The sequence below is a fragment of the Rissa tridactyla genome, chromosome 1, assembly GCF_028500815.1.
Source record: "Rissa tridactyla isolate bRisTri1 chromosome 1, bRisTri1.patW.cur.20221130, whole genome shotgun sequence".
NCBI lineage: Eukaryota > Metazoa > Chordata > Aves > Charadriiformes > Laridae > Rissa > Rissa tridactyla.
In genome coordinates, this window is record NC_071466.1 from 118,493,313 (window position 1) to 118,508,721 (window position 15,409).

The 15,409-nt window shown below is 36.8% G+C and overlaps 1 protein-coding gene across 2 annotated transcripts in view; it reads right to left on the minus strand.

The window, feature by feature from the left end:
* Positions 1 to 15,409, minus strand: part of CD247 (CD247 molecule) — a 68,787-nt gene that overhangs the window by 41,821 nt on the left and 11,557 nt on the right. The gene's annotated exons all lie outside the window — the stretch shown is intronic.

Genomic DNA, 15,409 nt, shown 5'->3' on the forward strand with positions numbered 1-15,409 from the left:
GTGAAGACACAGCTCACAGTCCTGTCTACCATGCAAGACCAAAATGTGTTAGCCACACTGTAATGGCAACTAGTAAAAACTTGATTTTGCGTCATAGCTCGATTGATTTTGCACAGTGGCTTCTTTCTGTCTGCTTGCATGAAAGAGTCCATCTACAGTGAGGCTTTTAGGAGGTTTCCCATTCATATTCCAACACTGATAGCTGTTGAGGTGCTAATAATGGTCAAAAGTCTGGTGTAGCCAACCTAGGCTAATTTCATATACCAGGCACAACACTCACACAGTTAGTTTCTGGTAGATGATGCTGGGTACGAAGGCAACATCTTGCACATCAAACAACACGGTGCTGAGACCCCTGTCCTTCCACAACCCCACACAATCCACCCACCAGCAGTGGTCCAGCAGTGGAGGAGAAGGAAAGTGATTGTGGCAATGACCGATACCTCGGAGTAAGCAATGTGAACAGGACACTCTGATCAAAAAAGACATATCCAAGGTATATTTCCTTATACACTCTACTCTTCCCTTACCAAATGGCTCAATGAATTATACTTGTCTCCCTCCTTGTAGCCCAGTATGTCTTAGTCTCATACACGCAGCCAGCTACATGTATGGTGCTGGTTTAATGGCTTCCTGTCTTGACTTCTTTCGCCTCTAAGAAACCAACCCATCAACACCTTTCCGGAGAATTGCCATCGTTGTGATCAACTGCCTAGATATCTTCTCTCATGAAATCGAATATTTTATTGAAGTAGTATCAAAGCAATTACAGAAAAACTTTGTGTTCTTTTTTTTTAATTTTGAATTCAACAGAAAAGTTGTTTATATTTAATGGTAACTGCAGAGGCAGTTATTGCTATGCTAGAGACTTCAGACTTGTTATGATTCAGAAAACTGGGTTTTGATGTAAATTTTAGAGCCTGCATGTCGCAGAGTTGCATTATGTTCATACTTGTAAGCTGACTAACAAAGGTTGTCAACAACAAAAATTCAGAAATTAAATATATTTATGTCTATTATTGCTTGATGAATCAAGCAAGAAGGCTGCTGAAAAGCCCTTTCTTTAAATTTAATTGCAATTACCATTTCTCTTGCCACACCACTGACAGTTCAGAGAGCCTGTATATGAACAGAATACACAGGGAAAAAAAATCTTTAATACCATTAAAAAGATATGTACTATTCCTTTCTGCACTCTCAGTTTTAAATTCTCCTGAAGCAGCCGTAGTTTTAACCAGTTATTTTTCCTTTATTATTTTCACTGCTAAAAGTAAATTGCTACGGAAATATAGCATTAGATTCTAGAGAGCGAGACACACGAAGCCAACCATAGTAAAAAAAACCCTGCTTCCACACCAAAGAGAAGAACAATCGGAGACAGAAATATCACAGGAATGGACAGGTGCAGCTTTAGAGGAAGAAATTAATTGCTTACATAACCACTTTCACATATTCCTCTCATCTAAACTACACACTTTATTGAATGTACTTCACTAGATTATATGAACACCACCTGAATCAGAAAACCCAGTGAGCAGGTCAAATCATTATTTTATCCTCAGTAACCATCATTTAGTTCTATTCTAAATTCTTCCACTATGAGGCTTGAGGAAAGCTGTCATGATTCTTTGTATTTTCATTTCCCAGTCTGTCCTTCAGGGATAATAAACCAAATCTGACCATATAGAGACAGTGAGAGGATTTTGTTCTCTCTCAAAGCTTTCTTACAGCAGGAAAATTACACATTTCTCTAAAATAATATCAAAGGTGTTATTCTTAGGAGGTTCTTGTTATTCAACAAATTCAATATTTTTAGGCCAGGAAGTTTGCTAGCTTTTAATTTCCAATAATGTAATTCTAAAAGGTGACAGGAACACACACAAAGCCTTTTTTTATATTAGAAAATTGTACTGCATCTGATCTTATTTTTCAATAATTATTTTAACACCATGTTTCACAGATCAGGGCAAACTGGATGTTATCACACAGTATTTCACATTTCATTAATATTTGCATTACCCAAGCAAAACCTCCTGTGGTTTAGTTAAGACCTGTATATCATTCTAATACACATATACCTTAAAGTATTTGGTTTAATTGTATCAGTTTTTATTGAGACTATACCTCTTGTGTGTATTGGTCAGTTACCATGCTCTCAGATTTGTATTAAAAAGTAGCAAATGAATAAATAAGATGAATGACAAATGAGAACACAAATAGGGTTTACGAGAATTTCACCTAAGAAAGGGGTGAATAAGGCATTTGTAAACTAGCTGACAGAATAAATATTGAAATTGCAATTCCATACTGGGAAGTTGAATCAGGACAGATGAATCTTTAATACATAAGTGGATCATCAAAGAAGAGAAGTTTGTGTTGCTCATTCAAAAAGTGACTTCAAATGGAGACCAGGTTATAAGTTCAGCATGTCAGGTTGGAAGGATACCTGGGAACGACTGACTTGCACTGGACACGTGCAAGACGTTACGTATGTGTGTGTAGGAGAACATCCAGGAATATACACATAGTATGGTCAGAGAAAGACAAATATAATGAAACTTAAAAAGGTATTTATGAATTCACATTTCTGGATTTCCTGATTTCTGTTTGGATTTTCAAGCCATTTAATAGCAGTGTTTACTATTACAGAAATGATAATAAATTTCAAATGTGTCACTGGTGGGAAAGTAAATAACTAGAAAGATATACTCACACTTCTTGCATATAAAAGACAAAATCCAGGTAGTACTCAGCAAGGGAAAGGAAGTAGGAGAGAAATAGAGGACGTCCCAGAAGCAATAGCACTCACTGCCTTTGAAATAGTAATGTCAAGCTTAAAAAAAGAAATATTCCATTATTCCTGGCACCAGCTGAGAAAATATTGTCTCCTTCACCTTGGGCTGCATGTATGTAATAGTAGAACTTCACTTACTCACAGAAAACTGCTGTTTATCTGACAAAAGATGAAAGATTATAAATAAATTTTGTACTTTTAATACTCAGGCTAAACACATGCTGAAGATCATCTTTGATCCTTATTAAATCTACATTTAAAAATGGCTTCAATAATGGAAGCAAAACACATTTTTATGCTAATATACCAAATAGCACACATGAACTTAATGGGTTTGCGCGGATCTGCTTGTAACCCATGCTTACAAATACATCCACACAGTTTTGTCCTGCTCTCTGCACATACCCTTGTGCAATGTCAATGGCATCCATGTTTGTATCTAGCCATTAACATTAGCATAAATATGTCTGTAACATGCTTGATTAAACATCAGGTATTCTGGTGTACCTCTCAAATACGTAAATAAGAACAAAGGACTGAGGAAGTTCTCCTTGGCAAACTGTCTTTTGCTCCTACAGCCAGGAATGAAAAAGTCCATTCCATAAACTCAGCAAACTGCTCCCAAATAAGAATTCAGTTTCTACCCTCTTTTCCCCAACAAGAACCTATGCCAAAACTATTCAGATGGTGTGGATCCTTCTTCTGATCCCCTTCAAGTAATTCAGCAACTGGTTTATAGCTATTTTTTGTGCATTTTCATTTTTATTTCGTCTTCTCTCCTCTCAGTGTATTTTAGACAGCAATCATCACTTTTCTCAAATCCTCTGCACGAATATGCTAGTGGGTGTTCTTCTACATGCTACATACAGATGTTGAAGAGGCAATGTTTTGATGCGTTATACATAAACTTCACTCAAAGTATCACTTGCCTTTAGGGCTCTGTTGCCAAATATTTCACACTTTCCCTCATCCTTTCTCAGCTCGAGACCCCAAGTCTGAAAGGCATTGGAAAAATAACCCAAAGTAGCTTTCAAGCGAGCTCACACCCCTCTGGTTCTCACATACGACACAGATAATAGATAAGTGCTATGCACTGAGCATTTTTCAAGCCACATTGTAGATATTACCCTGTATAAGCCAAAACACCCTGAGCAAAAGCTCTGCTGACGTATAGCTCCCCTTAGGCAACTTCGCTTCTCAGAAGCCAAAGACCAGGGAGTTCAAGACCGAGGTGCTCTATTAGGCGCTTGAGGCAAAAAAGGCTGCCTACACTGAGCAGAGAAACTGCAGTCAGTCCCCAAAGGAAGTCCTTGCCTTGATGCCTGGTTAATAGTTAATGCATAGGGCAAGTCCTCAGTAGCCAGGAGCTACCTGTGAGAAAAGCTGCATGCACTTCTAGGAAGACAGAGAGCTGAGAGCTGAACTTCAATGTCTACTGAAATGGCAAGGACTGTTTCCATTAAAAATAATGTATGTTTTAATTAGTCTAAATGAATTATTTAGACAATACAATCATTGGGTCCTAGCAGAGGTGTTCTCGTGGGAGTAAAAGGTGGCTAGAATAAATGTTCAAATACATTTACGATCCCAATACTGCTGTCTCTAAACAATAACACTCGAACACCAACCAGCTTAAACTCCATCGCGTTAAGAGCTGTACCGGCATGAACAGTGACAGCATGCGTGTGTTGCATGGAGCACAATAAACCTTTTCATCTCTAGAGCACATTTTCTGAAGAGCTCAAGATGCTTTCTAAGTGTGAAATAACACACAGTCTATATAGGACATTATTTTTTCCTCTCTCTCTCTGCTTCAGGAAGACTAACAGCACATCCATAACTGAGCTTTTACCTTTTTGTTTCTCTCATCAGTTCAATTGAATCTAGAATGGTAAAGAAGAGAGGGAAGGAAAAATTTTCCCAATGCAACAAAGGCTATCCTGTAAGCTGTAAGAGTCACTGGGAACGTAGCAGCAAATCAGACATAACCACTATTTTAATCTCCTATATATAAAATACATTACACTAGAGGATCTAAAGGATATTTGTTAGGTCTCAGTTTTCAAAACACCATGATGAAATCAAATACTAAAATGGCATATTGTTTTCAGGACCATGGGTGTTAACACTTTCTAAGTACTATTCATATATCAACAACTGCATAAGCAATTTAAAGTTAACAAAACCAGCTAACAGAGTGGCCCATCTTGATTAAGCCTGGACACTGGTTTATTGGAAAGCCTACACACATTCCAGTGGCTTTCTAAAGGTTACACAGTAAATCAGCCACAATTAAAAGTACAAAACCTGCAACCCCATTTTTCCATTTTCTTGCTTTATCTAAAAAAATAACACTGCTTCACTAGGGGGAGAAAGACTTTGTAGAGCAGTGAGAACAACGGGAATTGTCAGAATTATCTAGAAATCCTTCAGACAAGATACCAAAGTTCAAACTTCACAATTTAAAAAGTTTGCATTCCATTCATATTGATTTTTCTTAGTATCGTAATAGCAAACTTCCTAATCAGAATAAAAAGCACCAGAAGATAATTTAAAAATAATTCAGAACTACAACAAAACAGGATAACGAGAACAGAAACAGAAAAACACTGAAAATGAAAACCTCAAAACAAAACTGCTTTAGGAATTTAACATTATTTAACTGCAGATTTCAATAAAACCACTTTGTAAAATCATTTATATATGAAAATTGACAAATAGCGGGCAGATAGTATAGCTGCTTAGGAGCACTCTTCTCCTTGGGTATAAGGTCTCTTCTAACTATGCATGAAGCTCAACACTTCTTTTATTACAGTCCAACCCTAAGCTTCAAAGGAGGTGAAGACCCCACTGAACCCAAAGGCACAGAATGAGAAACTTTCTCTTTTCCAAAATGTTTGTATACGCTGCAGTCATTACAGAGGTGGCAGCAGTTCATAGAAGCATCGCTAAATTGGTTTTCAACTAGCTGATAACAGCGCATTTCCTTCAGCATAGATCTTCATGTGAGATGCAAAAATCTGGCTGAGCAGTTTGGTAAATGCCCAAGCAGTTTGCCCGAAACAAAACTCCTGCTGACACCACTGGGGAGCTGCCTAAACAAGATAGCTAATTTAAAGATAGTTTAGATATGTTTAAACAAGCGGCATTTACTAAAACACTGATGTGTCCTAATTAGACGGGGAAAGTTTGACAGAAATTAAGAACTATCGCCACATTACAGTTACAGCATGTAGACAGCACGTTTAGAGGTGAAGCTACTTCCAAATCTTTTTAAATACCTGAAGCCCTCCTTTTTAGCTCCAGACAATCCTTCTCTTCAAGAAAGGTCAGCACATGTGCTGGGCTTTCACAGATTGCCTCTTCTGATCGTATTTCATGTTCTTGACTCCCTCAGATCCCTGCATTCCCTTAAGATTTAGTAGCCTAGGACCTCCTTCTAAATCTTCCAGTCCTATATAATTACATGCGGTTTCAGAAGTGGCAGAATCATCAATATATAAGCATATATTATCAGTACTCTCGTTGATGTTGTTCTTATATACCCATGCATAAGAGAACAGCACCACCTCTGTGCCCCATTTTGCAGATGGTCTCACAAACAGGAGCCTGCTTAGGGATTCTGGTTGTGTTGAAATACAGTCGCTACTAAAGAGAGCACAACAATTTTTGCAAGGGTGGAAGGGGAAACTCTTGGATACACACTCCACACTGTAGCACTGGCAAGCACTGACAGGCAAGAACATCATTAAGTCTTCTGCAGAACAAAAATACAGGTACACCATTAATTGACTGCAAAGGATTAAACTGAGTCTATACAATACTACAAGTGAAGTTGAGATTTATTTTCTTTTTTATCGTATAGGTTTATCGAGATAACACTTGTTCATCAGAAACACTTTCCAGTGCAAATTCTGATGGCATATTAATTAGGGAATGTTTCTAGGCTCCCATTAGAATTTCTCATCAAAACCAGCGAGTGTTTCTTGAATGGCTTAGCACATGGGAGTCCCATTCAAGCTCCTGCTCTGAGTCAGATGGAATAAGGACTTGAATCTGGGTTTCCCTCTTCCCAAAAACAGAATACTAATTGCTCACTGACTTTGGCATTTCAGAAAAACACTTTGGAAGGGTTTGGTTTACCTCAGTGGAAAACAAGGGGGAGGAGAGGGGGAATGAAAATCTTGCAAAATTTTGCAGAAAGTTGCTTCCCTTTAAGCTCTATTTTAAACCTAATATTCATTCTACTAAAGCCATCATGTCTAACATACAGACATTTGGCCCAAGACGTGAAAAAAAGAGTGAAAGGGGGCAAACCTGTTAGCTACTTCTTTGCAGCTGAGAAAGATAAAATCAGATAAAAACACCTTGGAAAAGATGCTACAATAAGATAGGGCTGAAGGTGCATAGCTGTAAGTTCTTTAAGAGAGTTATAAAAAAAAAAAAAGAAAAAAAGAAAAGAAAAAAAGAAAAAAATTCAAGCCTGAAACTCTGCTGCTGTTTTCCGTCAGACGAGGCGTAGCTAACAGCAGCAACAAATGCATTATAGCACTGCTGGGTCTTGAGGCAAGTAGTAAAACAACATCTGAGTTACCAGCAGAAAAGACATTAATTAGCTGTATGGACAGGTGAGAGAAAATTCCAGTTCTGTTTAGATTGCATTAATACACCTGAAATTTAAGAAAGAATTCAAAACAAGGTAAATTAAAGCTGCTTCTTCTAGAGAGAAATAATTTTGTGAGACTCTCCTGGTTTTTGAACATTTGAATCAAGGAGAAACACTTGGAAATGTGATCAAAACGTACACTTAGGAAAAAAAAGTCAAGTAGCGCACCCAGTATGGATAATTTTTCACATTTCATTCTATTTTAGGCAAGGCCCTTGCACAAAACAAAACTCTTGAAGACCTGTAGTTATTTTCAAAGTTTTGGGGGTGGGCCATCATTTTGAAGCTACAAGCAGCCTTCATAAGAACTTTAGATCCCATCTAAGACAGCATTGCTAATCACCTGGGAGGTAGTTGCCTAAACAACAAATTACTCTGAGTTCTCTTGCAAACTTTCTGTGTAAAGAAAATGGACAACGTTATTCCTAATTTGCAAGGGAAAAAGAAATCCATATTCTCAACAAACTGTATTGAGTTTAATGCAGAAAGTAGAGGTTGTCTGCAAAAACTGGGGACGAAAAAGCCATCACTCCGTGCAGTGGTTTGGGCTATCAAGCGAGTGCGTTTTACGACTCACTGGGAGTTCACGGCCACCCATCTGTACCTCGAGCTCTGTGGACCCGGTTATGGCACCGTGCTGTGGGTGCTAGTGTTCACTGCATAATTCTGCTTATATACAGCATGGTGTGCGTGCGTAGGCAAAGCTCCCACCGCCCCTCTACTCAAATAGAAGTGTGACTGGGTCCTATTGAAAGCAAAATTAAAAATAATTTTACTGAGAGAGATTTAGAGATATTTTTTTCTTTCCGTTTCAGATGCTTATTCTGAGAAACTAAATTCCAGAAGGTCCTTATGGCATATATTAGATGCTAATTTTTTAAAGTATCTGGAATGGCATTTGACCTTCTGCTTGAAATCCAGATGGGTTAACCTTGTGTATCTTCTCTGGTCTACTGGGTATAGTCACGCTTATAAAACACCAATGCTCAGTTTTACATTTAAAAGATCAATAGTTTCAAGAAGTTAAAAATTAGGCAACTTGTGATGGGGTATTACGCCCTTTTCTTCTCAGGAAAAGGGAAATCAGAGGACAGTTATTGAAAATGGTGGGTTTCTCTCATTTACTTTCACCAATTCTTTTTAAGTTTACCACCCGCAAAGGTTTAATTCTTATACTTTATCCATCAGAGTAAGCCACCCAGCAAAACTTATGCAGAGAATTTACATGTCCAGAGAGAGACTGAAAGAACCAGAAGCCCATTACTAATGAAGAACATGTTGCAGGTAGCTGAGAAGAAAAAAGTCACAGGTAACAAGCAAGCATGAGCTCAAATCTGTCACCGGTGTAAGCCTCCAAAGTCAGTTAATTATGACATGGATCACTTTGGTTTTGTTGCATTAGTAACTCTTCAAATTCCAACAGGATGAGTGCTGAACCAATATTAATAGCAAGAATTTTCACGTTTCCTGAGAAATACGAAAATAAAAAATTGTAATAAAAAATAAAATAGAAACATACATAGCTACCTTACTTCATACAGCACCACTCCCATACACCTCTCCTGAAAATCTTTTATTGCAAATTCCCATAACAGGTTCTAATCTGTAATGACTAAGTCTAAGAATGAGTTCACCTGTCCACACTAACTCAGTCAGGTATCATATCTTTAGTTAATAAACTATAAAACAACATAAAATAGCAAATGATTCCTGAAAATTAGCAGCAAGTTGTTAGGAAGAAATCTGTAGAATTGAAATAACATTCTTAAAAAATTATCAAAGGAAACTAATTTGCTACAAGACATTTTATGAACAGAGTAGCTATGCTTGGAGTAATTCACAGAATTGTTTGCTTGCTTCTTAGGAACTGTCTTTAGTTTTGACAGACTTTTTTTTTTTTTTTTTTTTACAAGATAACAATTACATAATATTTGTATCTCTCTGTATCCAGTCTTCTTTCCTTCAGATTATGATTCTTAACACAACTTGCAAGACTTCATTCTACTTTTCAATCTTCAGAAATACACCTGCATGCTTGCACAAAGTGTTGCCAAAACTATCTTTCTTACGTAAAAGCCCAAAGTGATGATACAGTGCAAATTTGCATCATGGAGAGAGAAACAGAGAAAGAGAGGGAGATGGCTCCACAAAATTCCGGTAAGACTTCTTTCTTGCAATTGATTTTACACAGCTGTACGGGAAACAATATAAATTACAAGACATAGCAGATAGACACAGAAATTACTTCTCCTACCAAAGATTTGACATTGGGTTCTCTGACTGAAGCTTGCTGATATGCAACCAGAAGTGATCCAATATTATAGTAATTCTATGGCTAGAATGTATAACATGATACGAGTCAAAATTTTTCTTCTCAAAGATTTAAAATTCTGCAGTATTAAGCTGTAAGGTCACAGCCCACGAATCCAGTATATATACACTTTTAAAAGGCATTATTCAAACCATTCAGCTATTTCTGAATGACAAAACAAACATTTGATAACTAGGAACGTGTGGTATCTAATGTTAGGAAGTTGATCTCTTTCACTAAAATTATGTTTGCCGAGAATATTTAAGTAGTGACACGGTCACACTATAACAATCTCTTGCTTCAAATTGATCTGATAAATAATAAGTTATTGTATGTTAATTTTTAGTTTAATTTCTGTATTAATTAATTCAAAAATATATATTTTGCAAAACCCATATCTAATCGGTTTGGGCCCTGCTCGTATATATAGATGCCCATGCAAAGAATTTCAATCCACTTGCAGGATCTGTGCAATTACAAGGGTTTGCTCTCACCCATCTAATAATTACCAACTGGACATTTTGCTGTTTTGCCCGTCCCAAACCTCAGTTTCCTTTATGATGAGATATATGCCATGGGGAATTGGAATGAATTCACAATAAGTGCTTCCACATTAAATATTTGGGGAGCATCTTCATAAATATTTGGCTCTGTTTATTTCAGGTTTGGCTGTCATGCTGATGACAGCAACATTCTAAGTGAAATGAATGCAAAACACCCATGCTCCTGGCTGGAACAAACTGATTATAAAATTTGAGTGAACAACCAGAAAAAGGGTTTGTTAGTCATATTGCTCTTTCCTTTATTCTATGACCAATGTACACTTAAAAAGAAATCAAACACTACCCAGATTAGTATTCCCTCATTAATTTCCCGGATATCGCTTCTAATCCCATTAGAAGGACACTTAGAAAAGCATTTCAGTCCATTACTCCAACTTTTTTTTTTTTTTAAATAATAAAATCTGTTAATTCATTTTTACGATTCAAATTTTGGCACTCTTAGGATAAGTGTTCTCTGATTCTAAATGTTTGATGTGCTTTTATTTTTGACCAGGAAACTATTTTCAGTGCTTGCCAACCACGAGCATTGCAGCATCCTGAGAGAAGCTGGCCTATCACCCCCCAAAAATAGCAATTGCCTTAAAAGAAAAAAAAAATAAATTATAGGTGACAGGTTATATAGCTGGTTTGCTCTTTTTCCGTTTCTGAAGCCATGAAGGCTTGCATTTTCAAGGTCTCCTTTACAAGCTAGAAAACTTGACTAGGAAACTAAAAAAGTTTATTTATGGTGAAAGATGAGATTTTCACCTAAGACAACAGCTTGAATTTTATGTAAATCATATATGGTGAGATTTCTTAAAAAACCCCCACAAGTGTTGACAACTAGCAACCCTCGACTTATTCAGTGTGTCCTACTACAGTTTATGCTATCATTTGTCGAAAAATTTCCAACCTTTTTCCTTTGTCGGCTTCCATCAAATTCTAATTTGGTATATATTTCACCTCTGTATTGCCTGAGCTTTCAAAGAGTTGCGTTATCATTATGGCTTCTCCTACACTTAAAAATGTAACAAATTAAAAATTGTTCTGCTACTCAAAAAGAGTCAGGATATATAAGTTGTTTTCACTACAGTTACATTCCATGGAAGAAATAGGACAAAGAGTATGAGCATTTCATCAGGCTTTGCAACCTGCTTGCCAAAAGCACAATGTTTAACATACTCTCAATTACCAAAAATACACCAACATGGAAGACTCCATACTTGCCGTTCTTCTTCTCATAAGACTTGGCAGACAGATAACAAAGTACTAAGAATGAAATACATAAAGGGCTTCCAAAGGTTGATGGTTTACTCCTAGGAAACTTGTAGGGATTCAAATATTTCCAATCTATACGGTTCAAAAATTGAGATGGCTTCTATCCCTTAAATCGAACTTGCAGAGACACTAGTGCTTGTGATCTCTGAGGGTTAGGAGCTAGCTGTTTTCACTTCTTTTTTTAATAGCTAAATTGCCAAAGGACTGAAAGGACTACACACCAGTAAGTCTAACTTTCACAAAGATGGATGTATCCATTGCATGTGGCTAAATACATGCATTTCCACTGTCTCCCGAGATCTGCGCATTTGAGTGAGTAGACTGAAGAACTGCAAACTAAGCTTTTAATTTGCCTGCACATTTCATCTGTTATATACAAAGTTATAAATCAGTTGCATAAGACAAAGTAGAGTTAAATGCCTTCGTTGCTTTCCTGAAAAAAAATCTGATTTGGACTGTCATATTTTAAAAGCTAAAAACACTACGTATTTTTTAAAGGAGCAGAGCTGAATTTATTTAAGAAAACACTATTCAAACCCAGTCTCAAAATATTACATTATATAACAGTGCAAATCAGAAAAATCTTCAAAATTTCAGCTTCTCCCAGACTCTGAAATAGCATACATTGTTTTTTTAATGCTAAAAAGAAACAGCCGTGAAACTTTAATTTAGCTGTTGACCAAAGTCATGTCAGTAGAACAGTGAAAATCAACAATATGCTTATGAGTATACATGCACGCGGACAAAGCAGATACCTTTAACAGGATATATTTTGATAGAAGTTGTATCTTCCATTAATTCCACCCTAAAAACATACTCTATTTTCTTGCCAGAATAGCTGACGCATCTCGGAGTTCTACATGCAATATAGATATTCATATATATGATGAATTGGAGGAGTAGAGGGGTAGTCGATGGTTATCTGCAATTGTGCAAGCAAGTATTTTTTCTTTCTTTTTTAAATGGAGTTTGGTTACAGTTTGGAGATAGTTAGGAAACAAATAATTTATTTTTTATATTTTTTTTTTCCCTTGCTTATGGATTTACTCATGGTGCTAGTCACAATTCGAGTTTCTGTGAATAACAGAAAACAGCTGTCAAAAGTGTTCCTCACATGAACATTCATTCATAAATGAAGTTCGCGTCCCCTTTAAGCTGCTAATGAACCTCCTATTTTTCCCCCACTTCAGCTTTTTATCCACGTAGTCTTACTTAAGAAGGACACACACAGGAAAAATGTATTTTCAGATAGCTTTCTCCATTTTCTATATACTTTCCATCTAGCATACATGAAAAAACAAAAAGGAATGCAATCATTATCTTGTTACTTCACTCATTAGGAATTTTGCTTGGAAGGTTCAGATAGAAAGCACTTACTCTATAACAAGCATTAGGGAATTGAATATAGCACTGCAAGAGTTCAACAAATGTCCCTTTACAAAGAAAGGCTACATTTGCCTACATTTTGTTCCATTCTCTAATGTGCCAGTTCATAGGGTTTTTTTCCATGAATTATTAATGAATCATTGTGAACAACCAGGAGAAAAGGGAAATAAAACATGTAAAATTAAGCCTTTAGATTTTTTTTTCCCTAGGCGTAACAAGAGTTCAGCTAGGAGAACTTAAGAGACAGTGCATAAGGACATGGGATAGTAGCCAAAATAGTCTGTATTGATTTGTTTGGGTTTCCCAGATAGGCTTGTAAACAACTTTTAGTTCCCAAATCTTTTCATTTGCTGACCTGCTAAGTCATCTGATGAAAAGGAAGGACCAAGACCCATTACCTGTCCATTGTATCTTCCTGACCATGAACTGATTTAAAAAAAGTCTCCTGGCATCACGGTGCCCAAAGAGCAGCAAAATATTGTGAAAATAAGCTGTGCAAGTAATATCTGCCAGAGGCTGACATGTTTTAGTTTCCGCAGAGCTAGCAAAAAACAGGACACTGTCCAATTCTGTTTAGCAGATGATTCTGAGAAAAGTGATTTCGTAAAGAAGTGAAAAACAGGGAACGGCTGTCCTTGAAGAACTCTTGTACATATATTTATATACGTGTGTGTGTTGCTTATTTGTACAAATCAAAGTGTCATCTCATCAGCCTTAACAAAAAAAAAAAAAAAAAAAGGTGAGCAATTCTACAATATTACCCACAGTACTGTTTTATTGCCATTGAAGCCTGTCATACTTCAGAATAAAAGCTCTGTAAACTGTATGAAGTTTTTTGCCATTTTAATTGCGCTATTTGGGTAGAAGTCTTTTAATATTCTTCTTATATCTCAATGAACAACATTATTAATAAAGTCATCTGCTCAGAAATTAAAATTATTTATTTTTACACACTTTTTAACAGAGAGGTTATAGGAGGACCTCAGCTAAATTTCTAGATGTATACTTTGTACCTTTGAAGGGTGAAACAGAAAACTAATTGGTACATGATACAGCTTCCCTCTATAACTGCTCAGAAGCCAAGTTTGAGCATTCTGAAGTTTGTGGTCTGGTGTCAATAATTCAAACTCTGCATCAGAATTTGTGGCCCACCTCTAGAATTACTTTTTTAAAAACTATTTTTTCTCATGCCTGACGTATTAACTTCAGTACTCGAAAGATCAAAAGGAAAGACTTTGCAAGTCCATCAGCCCCAATCTTGATAGCATCTTTCAATTGACCATTTGAAGAATAATCACAAAACGCATCATAGTGAAGTGGAATGAACTTTCCGTAAGGTGGTACGCAGCTTACTGAATCACTGTCCTGTCTGACCTCTCATTTTCTTAATGAAAAAAAATAAAAGTTCACTTCACTCTAGGGAGGCTAGAAAACACTCCAGGCAGCAGCAGATCTTTGTTTTTGTTCCTAGTTCTGAGCTGAAAAACCCATCTGTTTGGTCTCATTTTGAACAAAATTCATGGGGATCTCACATTTTTGTTACTGTGTATTTTGTGTAAAAAATGTAGCAACAATTCCATAAGTTTTTTTGCTACATTTATTTTATTCTACGTATACTCTTAGGCTAAATACTGCTATTCTTTGAACTATTACAGATATCCATTCAAAAATATTTCCCCTCAAATTTACAGGCAGCCGTCTCCAAATCAATAGCAATGGTAGCCTGTCCAAAATTTTATCCCATATATTCTTTGTGGGTGTGAATACCCCTAAGGGCTTTGCACCAGAGACCCCTATAGGGCTAGCTTTACCCATCTGCAAACTATTAAATATTTTTCAATAAAAGTTTTCTGCTAAAAATGTACAAATAGGACCCTGAACTACTGATATCTTGTGACAGATTAAAAGGAGAAAATGCAAAAAGGTTTTTTACGGATGCATTTTGACCTAAAGTAATTTCGATACCTTTATAGCCCTACACTCATCTATGGATACAGAGCAATGTACCAAATATAAGTACCAGAAGTATCATACTTAAGTACAGTATCATACTTAAGCATCAGAAAGGGAGAGAGGCCCCAGAGGTTGAATGGAGGATGAACAAAAGGCACGTCTACGACAGAGCACACCAGTCTGCTTAAAATCCTCCTGAAACAAAGCCTCCACAAATTACCAGAGCTGGTCCCACAGCATCAGCAAGGGGCTGTGAAACCCTTCTCTAATCTCCAGAAAGCTTTCAAATAAAGAGTCTGTGGCAGTTGCCAAAATTCTTCAGCATAAGGGTGCTGTGTTTGTTAAGTACAGTTAGGGTGTACGTTGTGGGGGAAACTCTTCCAGTGGATTGTGCTTTAATACGTACTCAAACACGGCCTGCTGGTACTGGCTGACTTCTCCAAACTCAGGCCCCCACTGAGGCCTTCTCTGGATGTAAA